Source organism: Panicum virgatum, chromosome 1N (assembly GCF_016808335.1).
Source record: "Panicum virgatum strain AP13 chromosome 1N, P.virgatum_v5, whole genome shotgun sequence".
NCBI lineage: Eukaryota > Viridiplantae > Streptophyta > Magnoliopsida > Poales > Poaceae > Panicum > Panicum virgatum.
The window spans coordinates 53,981,148-53,997,417 of record NC_053145.1 but is presented as its reverse complement, the minus strand read 5'-3'; the positions used below and the strand labels follow the sequence as shown (position 1 = coordinate 53,997,417).

At 44.8% G+C, this 16,270-nt stretch overlaps 1 pseudogene; it reads left to right on the top strand.

The window, feature by feature from the left end:
• Positions 1-12,270: 12,270 nt before the first annotated feature.
• Positions 12,271-13,326, top strand: LOC120654181 (annotated as a pseudogene).
• The last annotated feature ends 2,944 nt before the right edge of the window (positions 13,327-16,270 follow it).

The window sequence follows — 16,270 nt, the reverse complement described above, 5'->3', positions numbered from 1 at the left end:
CTAAAAGCATACATGTACTGTAATGTGCTTCCCCATAGGTATGTAGTAACAACATATGTAGAGGTATAATCGGCAATTTGACAACATAACCAATAAGGAAGCCAAAATACAGTAGTATTTCCAATGTCGCCGGGTATGATTGATTAATCAATCTTTCCAAATTTAAACCGGGTTCATTTGAACCGTATAACCCCGTACCCAGAACTCCAATTAAGAAAAAAAAATGGAACTGCCTGTACCTGAATACAGACGCCCCCCCCCCACACACACACATGGATAAAAATAAGTAAACAGGGATTAATTCTAACTCCCATATGATAAAAAAGTAAAAGGTCTCGTGAAGAGAATAATTCTATTTGACCGCTATACATTGCTAGAATCAGGAAATAGACGAATTCCGAGTAACCAGCTGTTGTCGGCCAAAACCCACCGGCGAGTAGCGACAGGCAACACGAAGAGCCGGGAGGTCGCCGGGGCGCTGGCAGGCACTGCTCCCTCGTCAACGGCCCGCAATTCCAGCACACGCCACGGCTTATGAAGACGCAGGGCGTGCCACCTGACCTATACCCGATCAGGAAGGTGCGAACGTGCTTGCAACGATTTGCCTGCATACACAAAAATATGGAAACGTAAGTCCGAGCCGTGGTCGGCTCCCTGGGACGACTCTTGCATCGGCTTTAAAGAGCCGATCGAGTGCCAGTGTCAGATTGGATCTGCATCTATCCGGATACTGATAAATAAAGCAAATAAGTGTAAAGCTGCTTCAATTAGATCTAACTAATCTAATCCACGACGGTAAAAGCTTCACTGCTAGATCGGAACATCCTACACGTGATTGGGCCTAATGAACATAATAAATAACTAAACCTTAACCAAAATAGAGGCCTAAGAACAAGCAAAAGCCAATTCCCGGATCAATTCCCTGTTGAGACTAAGGCAAAGCATCTAATACATCACCAGATCATCCAATCCGTTTGCAAGGCCTAACCTAGCAGATATCACGCCAACTCTTATGTACAAGAGCAAACCGTAACAGATTGGATCTACTAGACGGAAAAGAAGCAGGGTGTTGTCTCCGTGCGACTAATTCTACACAACAAGAACTAGCATAGGATTGAAACGTGACTGCACGAAAACAACATGATATTCGTAGATGGTAAGCAACAAAGCACAATAAATCTACTAAAAGCCATGCTACGAACATCAGGATAACTAGCATTACTCGCCATCAAAAACGCTTCAGTACGAGTAATACTAAGGTAAAAGCAAGAACAACGCTACCCTGATCGCAAGAAGCGATCAGGGCAGCATGGCGCTTACTTGGATGAAACCCTAGAATTAGGGGTGGCGATGTGCTGAGAGTTGTTGATTGCGAGATGTGATGACGTTCTTCTTTCATGAATAACATAGAGTACATATTTATAGTCCGGAGACTTGGGAAACAATCTAATCCTATCTTGCCCCGATCGGACTCTATCTCTAATCCTGAACTAAATCTAAAGATACATGGCCCATGCGGCCCAAATGCTCATGCAGGAGCCGATTTATAAGCCTTCTTAATCTTCTGCTTTAAGCCCAACTTGCCTTCGGCCCTCTGTTAATTTATGGCGATAACACCAGCCAAGCCGCTAAAGTAGCTAAAGTAGTGATAAATTCTGTCAATAAAATAGATCCTAATGAAAGTCCATCGATTCCCAATCTCGAGTGGAAAACCAAAACATTTATCCATTTAGAATCCTCTATTAATTGGATTAAGGGAGCCTCCAATTGAAATGATAACAAAATGCATAAGTGTGGCAGAACTGCAAAAATTAATTCGGATTAAATGCGTAAACCATCACTATTAATACTAAAATGGTTAATACACACTTAATACAGAATAATTTGACAGTCTGTCGGGTAAAATCCCGATAAAACCACTGAATTTCGGATCGAAACAACATACCTCACGCAAAGGTGAGTCCAGAGATTACAATGACTGTAATAGAACTTTAATAGTAAAAGTTTATTATAAACTAAGTCTGAAGATTTAAACAAGATACCTCAGAAATTTGAAGTAGATAAGTTCTTCAGAGTTTAACAGCAAAAAAGAAAACGATATCTAACGACGATATATGACATCATGATGAAGCCCGTACATGACGTCAATATCACCAAGTATCTCAAAGTTTACCTGTAAACAAAGTTACAAGCAAGACTGAGTATACTAATACTCAACAAGGCTTACCCGAAGAAGGGTATAAAATATCCTTCAAACTAGACATGCAAGGCTTGTGAAAACTCTGGGTTTACTTTTGCTGAAAAGCAACTAAAAGTATATCCTTAATTTCAAATTTTAGCTTTAGGTTCTAATTTCATTAACCATTCTAGGTTTGCACCTATTTATACAAGTATGGTAGAGAAATTATTTGCATTCAACCAAATTGAGATCATCATTGTTCAACTTCTTACTCTATGCAGCAAAGGGATTAAGCAGTCTCAATCTTCGTGAGAGGCGGACGATTCCAAATTGAATTTCAAACCTTGCAAGGATAAACCTAACACACACGCTTGGAGTACCGTTGAGTCACTCCCAAGCAACCTTTGGCTTCTCTTTTTCGATTCATGGACAGGCCCACTTTCCCTGACTATAGGGCACCACTCCTCGTCCCTCATAGTCGTAGTGTAGCGCTACCAATTTCATTTTATCCATTTTATTCATCCTATCCCTAAGAGAGAGTGGGAAGTATGTCCACTTGCCGGGCTGAGGAAGTTACTAGGCTTGCCACGTACCATATTTACGGCATGTGGCTAGTACTTTCAAACGCTTAACCACCGCTACCACACGCTGCGACCTTAGCAGATTTATCAACACAGACGGATTACCACCATGAAACTTGTATCCCAATCCGTCCATGGTCCTTATAGTGATTGCATAAAGTAAACAATCAACTCCTATAAGCTCGCGAGTGACTTTTACCGGTCCTATTAGCATAGCATCTAGTCGAACTCTATTTCTAGTGTTCAATCAATAGGTAACTAGGATTATGCTTCTAGGTTTTCATTCAACTCCAATAACTTAAATGCACAAGAAAATAGATATAGAAAGTTGTATAAAATAATAGGATTATGCACCGGAGCTTGCCTTTAGTGACGTCTATAAAGTCAGTAAATCTTGATTCTTCCAAATCGAAGTTCGGGACGTCAGTTAATTCCACAATGTTGATCTGGGCTTCAGAAATATCTCCGTCTGGATCCTGGATGAGTTCGTACGTTCCATTGACTAACGATATTATTTCTATATGCAATGCAGTAAATGTAAATTAGTGAAGTGCTTGAGTGTAGTTTTCCTTCACTAAAAAGTTGTTATTAAAATACTCAAGTCAAGAAAACAATCATTTCATTTCCTACTTACTGGGCAGTCATTTATGGAGTAAAAGCAAACACAAGGAACTCCATAAGATAACAAGAACTAGTTACACTAAGAAAGTAAAGATGGTTCTAGAAATATGGGGTAATTCATAATACAATTCAACCACTAGGGTTTTAAAACAAACATCACTTCAAAGTCCAAAAAGAAAGACCATGCATATTAAACAAGCCCAATCATAAAGTTTATAAAAGAACAACACTAGCATGAATTAACCTTAAAACTTAGATATAAATTAATTAAACAATGTAAGAAAATTATTTCAAAATTATCATAAACTAATGAGGATCAGTAGATTTTATGATAAAAGGATGACCCTAAGAAATTAATAAAATTATGTTTTAACAATATAAACAAGTATAGAAACTAGAGATAAACAAAACACATGAAATAATAGGCAAACATCAAGTATTTGGGCCACAAATTTTTCACAAAGTTATACATGGCAACTGAAGGCTAGGTTCCAAGAATCAAGCATAACATGGCTATGGTCAAAGAAATATAAATAAAACACTTATTTGCTAATAATTAAACTAGAGCACTCAATATAAAGTGTCATACAAACTTTAGTAGCCTAAGTTGTAAAGCTAATCAAGAGGAACACAACAAAACTAATTTCACATTTTTCTGATTTTTCTACTATTTTCTAGGATTTTTCCAAGTTCACAAGAAATACATAAAAGGGTTCTAGACTTTTTGCAAGGAAGACCCTAGAAAGATTTAAAACCAAGCAATCGGGTCCCTGGGTCATGGGGAAGAAAAACAGGGGAAGGAAAGGCCAGCCGATCCCGGCGGCATGGGTCGCCGGCGGTGAGCCAGAGGTTGGGGGAAAGTAAGAGGGCGTCGAGAGCAACTTGTAGATGGGCTTGGTTAGGGCTGGGGTGGGCTGTAGTGGCGGGTCCGCGAGCTCTGGCGGCTGGCGGCGGATTGATCCGCGGTGGTGGAGCTCCGGCAAGGCAAGGAAGTAATGGTCAGGCCTGAGAGCTTCATTGTGGCAAGGATAAGCTAGTGTGGAGGTTGGTTTGGGCAGTGAGAGGGAGGAGAAGTGGCTCCGCGGGCGGCCGGTGAGCGGCGGCACTAATGGAGGGGAGGGGCGGCAGGGGTTGGATGGGAAAGGGATGGTCGGGCTATTTGTAGCCCGTTGAGCAGGGGATGAGCACGAGAGGGAAAGGGGTGAGCTCGCCGGGAGCTTGTGGGCGAGGATTCGACGGCGGCGGCGCTTATCCACGGGCGACCGGCGAGGTGGCAGGGCGCGGCGGCGTGGCGCACATACGAGGAGCCAGCAGAGGCGACGAAGTGGCAGCGGGTTGCTTCAGGGCGACGCGTGGGGTGGCGCAGGACTGTTGACTGGCAGGGAAACCGACGGCGGTGGCCGGAATCAACGGCGAGCGGCGGCGGGGCGGCGCCCCTGTTTCCCAGCAGAGAGAGGAAGAAGAACAGTTGAGACAAGGGTGGTTTTGTGATTTTTTTAAATTACAGGGGCCTAACTGAAAAACAAAATTTTCCAGTGATCTAGGGCTTGAATCAAAACGTGTTCAATATGAAAAGTTGTGTAGTTTTTCAAGACCTACAACTTTTATATTGTGCAAAAATTCACTAGGTCAATGGTTTTGAAATTATTTTGAAATCCGTTAAAACTTTCACTTGCAAATAAACCTAACTTAAATTTTAAAATCGCAAGGGTAGCCCTAAGTTTAAAAATATCTTTTTTATGAGGGTAAAAGTGAAAAACAAAATATACATTTTAACCCCTCATAAATTTTAAAACTTTGCCTTTTGCAAAACTATTTTATAAAAAGGACTTTGCACCTTTCCAAAATTTCAAAAATACCCTTGCTAGGATAAACATGGTTTAAATTTTTAACCAAACACCAAAATTTATGTTTTGAACTGAATGTTTTTAGCCCATAAAACCTGGGTTGTCGCAATAGGTCATTAGAAGGAATTCTAATAAACAAACAGATATAGTATACAACCTAACGATTTTATTTCCTTTATGAGGTAAAAAAAATTAATGAACCTGCAAATATCGGCAAAACAACAAGTATTGCTAACCAAGAAAAATAACTCATGATAAAGTAAAGCCCATGCTCGATTATTTCGAGCACAAGCTTCTTCAGTAAAGAGGAATCAGACGATTCAAGTGGAGTTTTTTGTAACGTATCAATAAGATAGAGCCATGCTGCGGGTTGTTTTTTGCCCTAAATAAACGCGGACACTTAAAATATCTATTGGGCAGGCGAATTCACATCTCTTACAACCCACACAATCTTCGGTTCTCGGCGCGGAAATAATTTGCTTGGCTTTACATCCGTCCCAAGGTAAAATTCTTGTTTTTTCTTTCCAAAATTCGATATAGGCTGGGCTGAGATGAGAGACAAATAGATAAAATTTCTCTTCAGTGGGCAATTCCATATAGGATTTGTTAGAATAAAACAAGTAGGTTATAAAAAACTCTTTTTTATTATTATTTATCCACAAAGCAAAAAACAAGGTTGTTATCAAACCCACAATGCTGACTTGGAATCCCATTCTAAGGATTCTTGTGTTCCGGGAAATCCAGCTATAGGAGAACCAGGAACGAGGAGCTCTCCCCTTTTTAGGCCCGACTTTGATCTTAACTTAAGAATGCTGGTTTTAAGAACGAGTGATTGCCCTTCTCCGACCCTTACTGCCCAACCGGAGAGCGGACGGCTAATGTGTTCCACTTATTGAACAGGGTCTATGGTCGGTCCGTGAGCCCTGGACGCCGAAGGCGTCCTTGAGGTGATCTCGTAGTTCCTACGGGGTGGAGATAATGGGGAGGCTCTATCCATTTATTCACTAGACCTAGAAAATTGGAATTCAAAAAAATGATTTTATTACAACATGCTACTTTTTCCATTCATTACCTTTAAGGATCAGTCCTAGTCTTCTAGACTCTACCAAGAGTCTGGACGAATGTGTTGCTTCATCCAAATGTGTAAAAGATCATAGTTGCACTTAAAAGCCGAGTACTCTACCATTGAGTTAGCAACTTAGATAAAATAGGATCTCTTAGACACCTTTGTCCTGCCCATTGTAGCATGTGTGTCGCCCAGGGCATAAGGGGCATGATGACTTGGCCTCATCCTCCCCTTCCTCCGGCTTAACACCAGCGGTCTGTTCAAGGTTCCAAACTTATAGAGGCAACTAAACACGAGGATTGCGCTCATTGCGAGACTTAACCCAACACCTTACGGCACGAGCTGACGACAGCCATGCACCACATGTGTCTGCGTTCCCAAGGGCACCCCAATCTTTCAAGAGGATTCGCGACATGTCAAGCCCTGGTAAGGTTCTTCGCTTTGCATCGAATTAAACCACATGCTCCACCGCTTGTGCGGGCCCCATCAATTCCTTTGAGTTTCATTCTTGTGAATGTACTCCCGAGGCAGGATACTTAATGTGTTAGATACAGTACTGCACGGGTCGAGTCGCACAACATCTAGTATCCATCGTTTACGGCTGTTGGCGTTTCATAAGCCTTTAGAATAATTCCGCAAGCGCATGGAACACCATTGTTGTATTTCACTCAGGAGTATTCCAGAGTAACGTATTTCCCAAGGGAAGCAGTTGAGTGATGGATACTATGTTATCAGTCATCTAAATGTTATCAACTATTCCAAACAAATGGTATGGAAGGAAGGGAAAGATATTGGCACGCATCCTCACCACAAGGATACAGATAGCCGGGAGTGAAACAAGACAAGAGCGTGGTTCATATGATGGGTCATTCTCACGCCAAGGGGGCAGAAATGTAGGTTAAGGTAGCACTGTACGAGAGGTATAGCTGCCACGTGGGAGACAACTTTCTATAGAACCCGATGGCAGTGGGAATGTAATCTAACATTATCTTTCATTCACTTCGGCGGTCTAAGAGGAGGACTGAGACTGGGATGAGAAGGGAGTCCAACGTCCGTCGGCAACTACTGCTATGAAAATATCCGAACGTGGTGGACTACAAAGGACGGACAAGGCTGTCACCACCTGCCGCCTACCACTGCGGTGCCGTGGGGTGGAACACAACCCAAGGTAACTATCAAATCTAAGCACCATGCCTAAACTATCAAGTCACTGACTTTCGCCTCATGTTAAGACAAGAAGAAACCCCAAATGGATAGAACTTGCCAATCACACGGACAAGGAATCCCGTGAACGAAAGAGAACGCTCGAGAACAACCCAGCTACTTAACTCTACAACTATTCCGGTACTAATCTAAACATTAGAAAGTACTGCGGAATGTAAACAAGGCATGAAAGAAATGTGGAGAAGACCACTATATTAAATAAACAAAGTCTTACAAGAAAGTAAAGATACAATGGAACTCATACCAAGACTCCTGAAGACAACTCCGGAACCGAAGAGAGCTCCTGACTCTAACTCCTGAACTAACCTTTGAATTACGCGGGGAAGCGCCACCCGAAGGGGCGCCTCCCCAAGTGGGAGAGAAGTGATGAGGGATGGTACAAGTGAGAGTGAGGGAAGATGGGTCCTATTTATAGCTTGGAGGTGACTTGGGAGAGTGGAGATGCTCATGGAATCCAAAGGGAATCTTCTCCTCCAATCATTCTCCTGCTGCCACATTGCGTGAGTTCCACTGTCTCCAACCTCCTCATGTCGGTTACTTGCCGCCATAAAAAGATGGGCCAATTCTGTGGAAAAGTTGGGCTGGCCGGCCTCACCTAGGCCGGCCGGCCTATGAATTTTGGGCTTTGCTTCGGATCTTCTAGATTTAGCTCCTGGAGGCCGTCAACTTGCTGCACAAAGTGGCGGTTATCGATGTCACCGAAGTTGGCACCGGCCGGCCTGGGATTCCACCAAATTCATCCATCCAACTTCCATTGTGTAGTGGATGGGTAGCATAGATCAGCCACACTTGGTTTCACTGAATTTGATTGAGTTTGCTTCGAGTTGTGGCCGTCCGATCCATGGTGGAAGCCTTCCGGTCGTATCCTTTGTATTTGCTAGTATATCAAGTGTATAGGGGTCCATTGGAGGGTCCCTAATGGTCTTGTGGCAAGATATAACATGCTTGGCAAGGGTGTGGGGCCGGCCGGCCTTGTCCAGCCCGCCCGGCCTATGTCAGCCCGCCCGGCCGGCAAGGCCAAGTCGGTGATTTTCCCAGAGGCATAACTTTTCCGTCCGGACTCCAAATTGGGTCATCCAAGTGTCCATTTTGATCATCTTGATGAGCTCTTCAACATGGCAATGTCAAATTTGGCATTTGACAATGTTCATGGTGGTGTCATCTTATATCCATGTTTCGCAATCATTGCATATGCTCCATTTAGTATTGTTTCTTGCATATTCTGAACATAATCCTGTAAAACACCTCAAACCACCAAAACTTGTGGAATTTGTTAGTTTAAAGCAAATAATGCATAGAAATATGTTTATACCCACTTTATTTACCGAGAAGTTGGTGGTCGATGTTGTCATTAATGACCACCAACAACGGCTAGGACTACTGGGGTCTCTAATCCCATTTGCTCCCCTAGCTTTCGTCTCTCAGTGTCAGTGTCGGCCCAGCAGAGTGCTTTTGCCATTGGTGTTCTTTTTTTATCTCAATGCATTTCACCGCTCCACCAAAAATTCCCACGGCCCCTATCGTATTCCAGCTTGGTAGTTTCCATTGCCTATCCAGGGTTGAGCCCTGGGATTTGATGGCGGACTTGAAAAGCCACCCACAGACTCTTTATGCCCAATCATTACGGATAATGCTTGCATCCTCTATCTTACTGCGGCTGCTGACACAGAGTTAGCCGATGCTTATTCCTCAGATACCATCATTGTTTCTTCTCCGAGAAAAGAAGTTGACGACCCGTAGGCCTTCCACCTCCACGCGGCATTGCTCCATCAGGCTTTCGCCCATTGCGAAAAATTCCCCACGGCTGCCTCACGTAGGAGGCTGGGCCATGTCTCAGCCCCAGTGTGGCTGATCATCCTCTCGGACCAGCTATTGATCATCGCCTTGGTAAGCTATTGCCTCACAAACTAGCTAATCAGACGCGAGCCCCTCCTTGGGCGGATTTCTCCTTTTGCTCCTCAGCCTACGGGGCATTAGCAACCGTTTCTAGTTGTTGTTCCCCTCCCAAGGGCAGGTTCTTATGTGTTACTCACCCGTTCGCCACTGGAAACACCACTTCCCGTTCGACTTGCATGTGTTAAGCATGCCATCAGCGTTCATCCTGAGCCAGGATTAAACTCTCCATGAGATTCATAGTTGCATTACTTATAGCTTCCTTATTTGTAGACAAAGCGGATTCAGAAATGTCTTTCCTTCCAAGGATAACTTGTGTCCATGCGCTTCAGATTATTAGCCTGGAGTTCGCCACCAGCAGTATAGCCAACCTAACCTATCGGGCCCTTTCAGCTCTAATCAGATAAAGGGGGGGTAAGGATCCGCTAAGTTCCTACTTTTTCATGTTTACAAGATGGATCCTCCGATTACTAAAGAGATGAACCCAATCCAGAATACGAACCGTAAAAGAAAACACCTATTAAACCAATTACAAGAATACCAGTTACTGTACCTATCAGCCAAAGAGGAATTCTTCCAGTAGTATCGACCATTTCCCCTACTTTCCTCCACATTTTCTCAAGTGGTCATGCTAGAGACAAAAACAGTTATCATGCTTCATGGTGAAGTGTAGAATTCTCTAAAGTAAAGATTTTTGTATGATAGGATAAAAATAGAGAAAACTCTAGAAATGTAGAAGAGTGTAGAAGGTGGACACATGGAAACAACATATGAACCATGAAGTCCTATAAATAGGGGTGTCCCCCTCCCCCTTGATATACCATGGCATAAGAGATCTCAAGTCGGAGATGACAAGGTTGTCATGTAGTTTAGTGATGTCATGGTAGGATAGCCACATAAAGAATGTAATTGTCATCTCGTGTTGTATCAAGTTGAGTTGTGAATAAAGATTTGAGTTTTTTTTTGTAAGTGTTAGTTTTCCAATTTCTAAGTAGTGTATAAGTTGTGATCTATAGACTGGCTCTACCACCCGTGATCACAAAGAGTCTGTGCTTCATCGTAGGAAGGCTCTGGCTCCTGTAAGCCAACTTCTTATGTTGGTAGGCTCTGCCACCCAGAAGCGAGAAAGTGGCTCTACCGTCGAAAGAACCTTATACACTAAGTAGCTAGAAATTGAAAAACTTAACCGACTCTAGAGTGAGTTGGTTGTTGGGTATTTTAACGACTGCGAATAAATCCGCAAGCGCACGGATATCATTGTAGCTTTCACCCATGAGTATTCAAGGGTATCGTATCCACAGAGAACATGTGTGCACTAACTCCTAACTTAGTCGGTCCAACGATATGTAGCGAGGATGGAGAGGATTTCTGCGGTAGCACTAAAGATGAGTTAAAGGTCGATCTCTCGGGCAGAATACTCTCTTCGGGCACCGGCTTACCCTTGAAATGGTCAGGAGACTCCGGCCAATAGTTCTACGCTATATCCGAACGTGGAGGACTACGAAGGACCGACAGGGCTGTCACCACCTGCGGCCTACCTCACAGACCGTGTAATATAAGGCAAACAAAGGTAACCCTTAGCCCAGACACCACGTCTGTGCTACTGGTTACTACTGCAGTCTAACTACGTTTGTCGACCCGTAGCAAACTACAGAACTCCGTATAAATATGGAGCGACGAACCCGCGAGTAAGAGAACTGATCTCACTCAAGTAATAGTACTATGCAAGAACAGAAATCACAAATACCAACTTACTTTACTAAGAAGGAAACCAGCATAAGTAGAGGTACATAACCAGAGAAGACCGCCGATAGGCCCGGTGCTTCCCCGAACTACTCCTCACCCTCCTCCTACTCTAAGCACTAGCCTAGGTAGGGCCTCACCTTTGGAATGGAGCACTACTTCTTCTCTTGAGTGGTGTGTGTTGTGAGGGGTGAGGGAGGCTCCTTTTATAGCCCAAGGAGGTCGGTTCCCGCCAGAATTAAATATGGAAACACTGGGCACCACCTTCAGGAGGATAAGGACGATCTTCCCGCCAAAGATGAGGCCGAGAGGCGCCGACATGGGGCCGGTCGACCCTGTGGTTCAACCAGCCCATGAGTGCCGCCGCTCGCGCCGCCTTTCGTCCTAGACACTGCCCGGTGGGCCCCCAACTTGTGTATGTCGGTGCCGGGGCTTTGTACGTCAGTTTTCTATGTCAAATGGGCCTCTTTTAGATGTGTAACGCAGCAGCGATGTTTTGTGTATCTCTGTTGTGTCTTCTGCATGTTTTTATGTTATTCCCGACTTGTGTCCCTGTAATCAACAATTCACCAACACTCGTGGAATTTGTTAGTAATAACTCCTACCACTACTGTTGATGTTCCTTTTTCATGTCTTTATGCAGGAGTTGACGGCATATATTTTGGACTTAACAACCGTCAACATTGGTGTGTGTCTCTGCATAGTGGGTATTAGGGCCACCTCGGCTCCCAACACTATTTGATGATTGTCCAGTGCCCAAAAAATCATTTTCCTAGATTACCGATACACTTTTGCAAAAACGGTGGCTATTTCTCCTTTTTGAATTTTATAAAGCTCTAATTGATCCAAAGAAGCCAACTTTTGCTCACTTTTGCAATGTCACAAGCTAAAAGCTACCTTCCACAATCTCTATTTGATACACACAGGGTTTTAGTTTGTTGAAACTCTGTCAATTGGCCCACATAACATACACTGAAAACTATATTAGGTGATCAATTTTCTTGCCACAAAAATATACGCCACGGCTAATAATCTTATAAAAGTCAGTTGTTTTTCCTCTATTTTGCACTATAATGGTAATTTTTCCTATATTTTACGCCAATGGAGCCCATGGACTTCCTATCGCGGTCCTGGAGCGTGTCGGCCTCGGAGATTCCCAAGGTGCTCCGGCGGCGTCGGCGGCGATGGGAGGTGGAGCTCCAACTTCGTCGTCGACCCCCTGTCCGGGATGCTCATGCCGGAGATGCTCGCGCTCGTCACCGCCTCCGGCACCGCCATCAGCCCCCGCAAGCGCGTAAGGATCGATCCCATCGAATTCCTGTGCATCTCGATATCTCTGCAATGCTATGCGCTTGAACTAATTATGGAGATTGTTCTTCACGATTTGCCATGTAGACCCTCAGGAGCAGGAGCGCCATCTCTGCGCACCAGGGTGGAGACCGCACTTGCCTCCATGACACAGCTGCAGGCGTCGCACTGCTTCGAGATCGCCGAGCTCGCGGGCGCCGACCACGACCTGGTGGCCTTTGCCGTGGAGGCCGCCGTCGACGTGCAGAGCCCCAGCGATCTCATGACCCTCACCGCTGCCACGGCCATGGCCCTCAGGGGAGCCACGACGCTGAGGCACCGAGCGCAGCGGGAGGCGAGCAGCAGAGCCGCCGTGGCGCCGTACGAGACGAAGGCCGGGAGCTACCGCACGGACGTCTGGTGCACGGAAGGGGCGCTGCTCAAACGCAGCCGCAAAGGCGTTCCATGGCCGTGGACATCAACAGCAAGTCGCAGGTGATCGTGAAGCTCAAGAGCAAGCACATCGGTGGCGCATTCTCCAAGAAGAAGAAGGGCGTCGTGTACGGCGTCTACGACGACATCCCAGCGTGACCGGCACATGAGGACGGCGGCGCGCCGGGCTCGAATGGGGAAGCGTGCCACTTCGGGCTGAGGACGGCTCAGGGCCTGCTGGAGTTCCAGTGCGGGAGCAGGGCGCAGAGGCAGGACTGGCTGGAGGCGGTGTAGAACCTGATCCGGCAGGTGGCCGGCGGGACTACTCAGCTCAAGCACTCGTTCGAGTCGCTCAGGTTCAGCTCGTCCTAAAGTTTGGATGTGGCTGTCTGGTCTGCCGTGTAAATTTGCACCCATTTGGGTTTGTCCACTCGGTTTTATCGCAGGGAGCAACCGAGGTGCGCTTTGCAGAATAATGTGCAGAATTGTATGTAGTAGATAAACGTTAATATCAAGAACCCAATTGATCCTCTTTGATTATTGTCCAGTGCCCAAAAAGTTATTTTTCTGGATTACTGATACACTTTTGCAAAAGCGGTGGCTATTTCTCCTTTCAGTGCTCACTTTTGCAATCTCACAAGCTAAAGGCTACCTTCCACAATCTCTATTTGATACACACATGGTTTTAGTTTGCTGAAACTCTGCCAATTGGCCTAGATAACATACACTGAACACTATATTAGGTGATCGATTTCCTTGGCACAACCATATACGCCACGGCTAATAATCTTATAAGAATCAGTTGTTTTCCCCCTATTTTGCACTGCAATGGTAATTTTTCCTCTATTTTTGCGCAACTTTGTGATTTTTCTCTTACTATTCTCAAGTCATTCTTTCTTCCTCGTGCTACTGCAAAGGTAAAGATGTATGGCACGCGGCGTGCTGGCGGTGGCGAGCCTGGGCTCGCCGAGATGTTCGTGATTAGAGCAAGTTTAATAAGCGGCGGTAAGCTGGCGGAGTCCGACGTGGAGCACAAAGAAACAAGGAGAGAGAACTGAGCAGGCATCTCACGAGTCACGACGCGCCCAATCGATGCCGGCGCAGACACGCAAGCGCGGTTGCTATTGGCTGAAAGGGTTGCAGAGCATTAAATTTTTGCGGGATCCACCGTAAACGGGCACCACCTCACCGCGGGTTACAGTCAGTTGCCGACGAAATCATTAAACTTACTCTTATCTGGAGCTTCTTTGTGTGCATGACCTCTGAGGCGTGGGCTCTCTTCACGTTCCATAGCCTGGTTCGTGCTCTATAAGTAAAATCACGTTGACTTGTAAATAATAGGGCAAAACCACAATGTTAAACAAATAAAGTGTGGGCTCTCTTCACGCTCCATAAATCACGTTGACCTGTAAATAATAGGGCAAAACCACAATGTTAAACAAATAAAGTGTGGGCTCTCTTCACGCTCCATAGCCTGGTTCGTGTTCTGCCAGCAAAATTGCGTTGACTTGTGAATAATAGGGCAAAAATCACAAAGTTAAAAAAAATAAAGTCAAAATTACAATTGCGCTGCAAAGCAGGGGCAAAACAAAAATACCCCTAATAATATAGTAGCCTTTAGATCTGATGGTGAGCCACCCAACTCGATGAACTTGATCCGACACGCCTGAAAAAACCCAACCTAATTTCACCCGACAAATGTATGGGCCGAGTGGCTCAGGCCGACATTTTTAACCCAAACTCTGAAAAAACCCAACCCAATCCGAACCAACGCGAAAGTTATAAATAAAACATTGAGTTTTACCTGATCTGAACCTTACCTGACCCGACCTTGTGTCGGACCGGGCTCGGGACGAAAAATCCGATCCAATGATTTCCTTTGATCTGACCTGTCCCGACGGGTATAGTAGTCTTAGATTAAAAAAATAGAGAACTTTTAATTCTTATTGGGCCGCATGTCCGATGGACCAGGCCTGTTTGGCTGTTCCAAATCCCGGCCCAACGATGAAATGAAACAAGACGCAAGCCGGATTTTCTGCTATTTCGTTTCGCACTAGAAAATGCACGCGGCCTTGCCGCGCAAGACCAATATGGGACCATTTTATTTAATAGATTTACCTAATTGACAATTATTTTGAGTAGAATTTTGATATAAGTACTGTTTACTTGTCTGAAAAAGCCAACATTAGATAAAGTGGTCATTCCAGTATCGTGCAACTGATTATATATTGTATGCAATAGCTCCTAGTATTCAACTTTGGGTGCAGTGGCAAAGCCACGTATTGGCCTGTGGATGCGGATGCACCCCCCCAAATCCAAAAACAAGTTATTACCATCAGATTTTGACCCTGTATGCACCCCCCCTCGGGCCAATATGCTGCGCCCCCCACAGCCCAGCTCAAGCAGCAAGCCCAATTAACTTGAGCCCATCACAGGAAGCCAGCAAGATGAAAAGTGCAGCGCGTATACGTGTTTTCCCTCGAGGCTCGCATCCGTCACGGCGGCGGCCGACGGTCTCTCTTCCCATCCCATCCGTGCATGTGCACTGTGCCTCTGCTTTCTGCGATCCGGCGAGACGGCGAGTCGGCGACTCATGTGCCGCAGCCAGCGGAGCTGTGGAGCACCTCTGCAATCCAGCCGCCGCCGGCTAGCTGCATGCCTGCATCTCGTACGAGCACTGCTTGAAGTTGCAGAGGTACATAAAGCTGCTATCTATTTATTTCTTGTAGATATTTGCCTCTTTCTTTCTCAAGTTATTTAATCTCTATTTATTTCTTGTAGATATTTGCCTCTTTCTTTCTCAAGTTATTTACTGGACAGTGTATATACAGATTAATCGATGGAAAGATTTTTCAAAAGAAAAGTGCCAGAGCCAGATAGTGCCAACATTGCTAGCAATCTGTGTTTGGATGATATCAATTGGGAAGAGGAGATTAAATATGATCCAGGTTTGCGGAAACAAATTGATGACTACCATCCTAATCTCAGATAAATGGTGAGAAGAAAGTACTTGGAAAAAGGGCCTTGTCAACCTCGCACATGTAGTTTTCCTATAACAAATATTGGAGGAGGGCCAAGAAGGTTTATTCCAGATTGGTTCGATGAGTTTGGAAGTTGGCTTGAATATAGTGAATCTACAGGTAGAGCATATTGTTTTTTTCTGTTTCCTATTCAGAGGAAAGAAGGATGGTGCATATGAAGCTTTTGTGAAAAATGGTTGGAATGGTTTTCACAGAAAACAAAGGCTCAGAGAACATGTGGGTGATGTTGGTGGCTCTCACTATCTAGCAATGAAGAAGTGTGATGATTTGTTGCAAACAAGACAACACATTTATGTGGCTTTCCGTGGTGTAAATGAAAGTGCTAAGAGGGACTATATGATTCGACTGAATGGGTC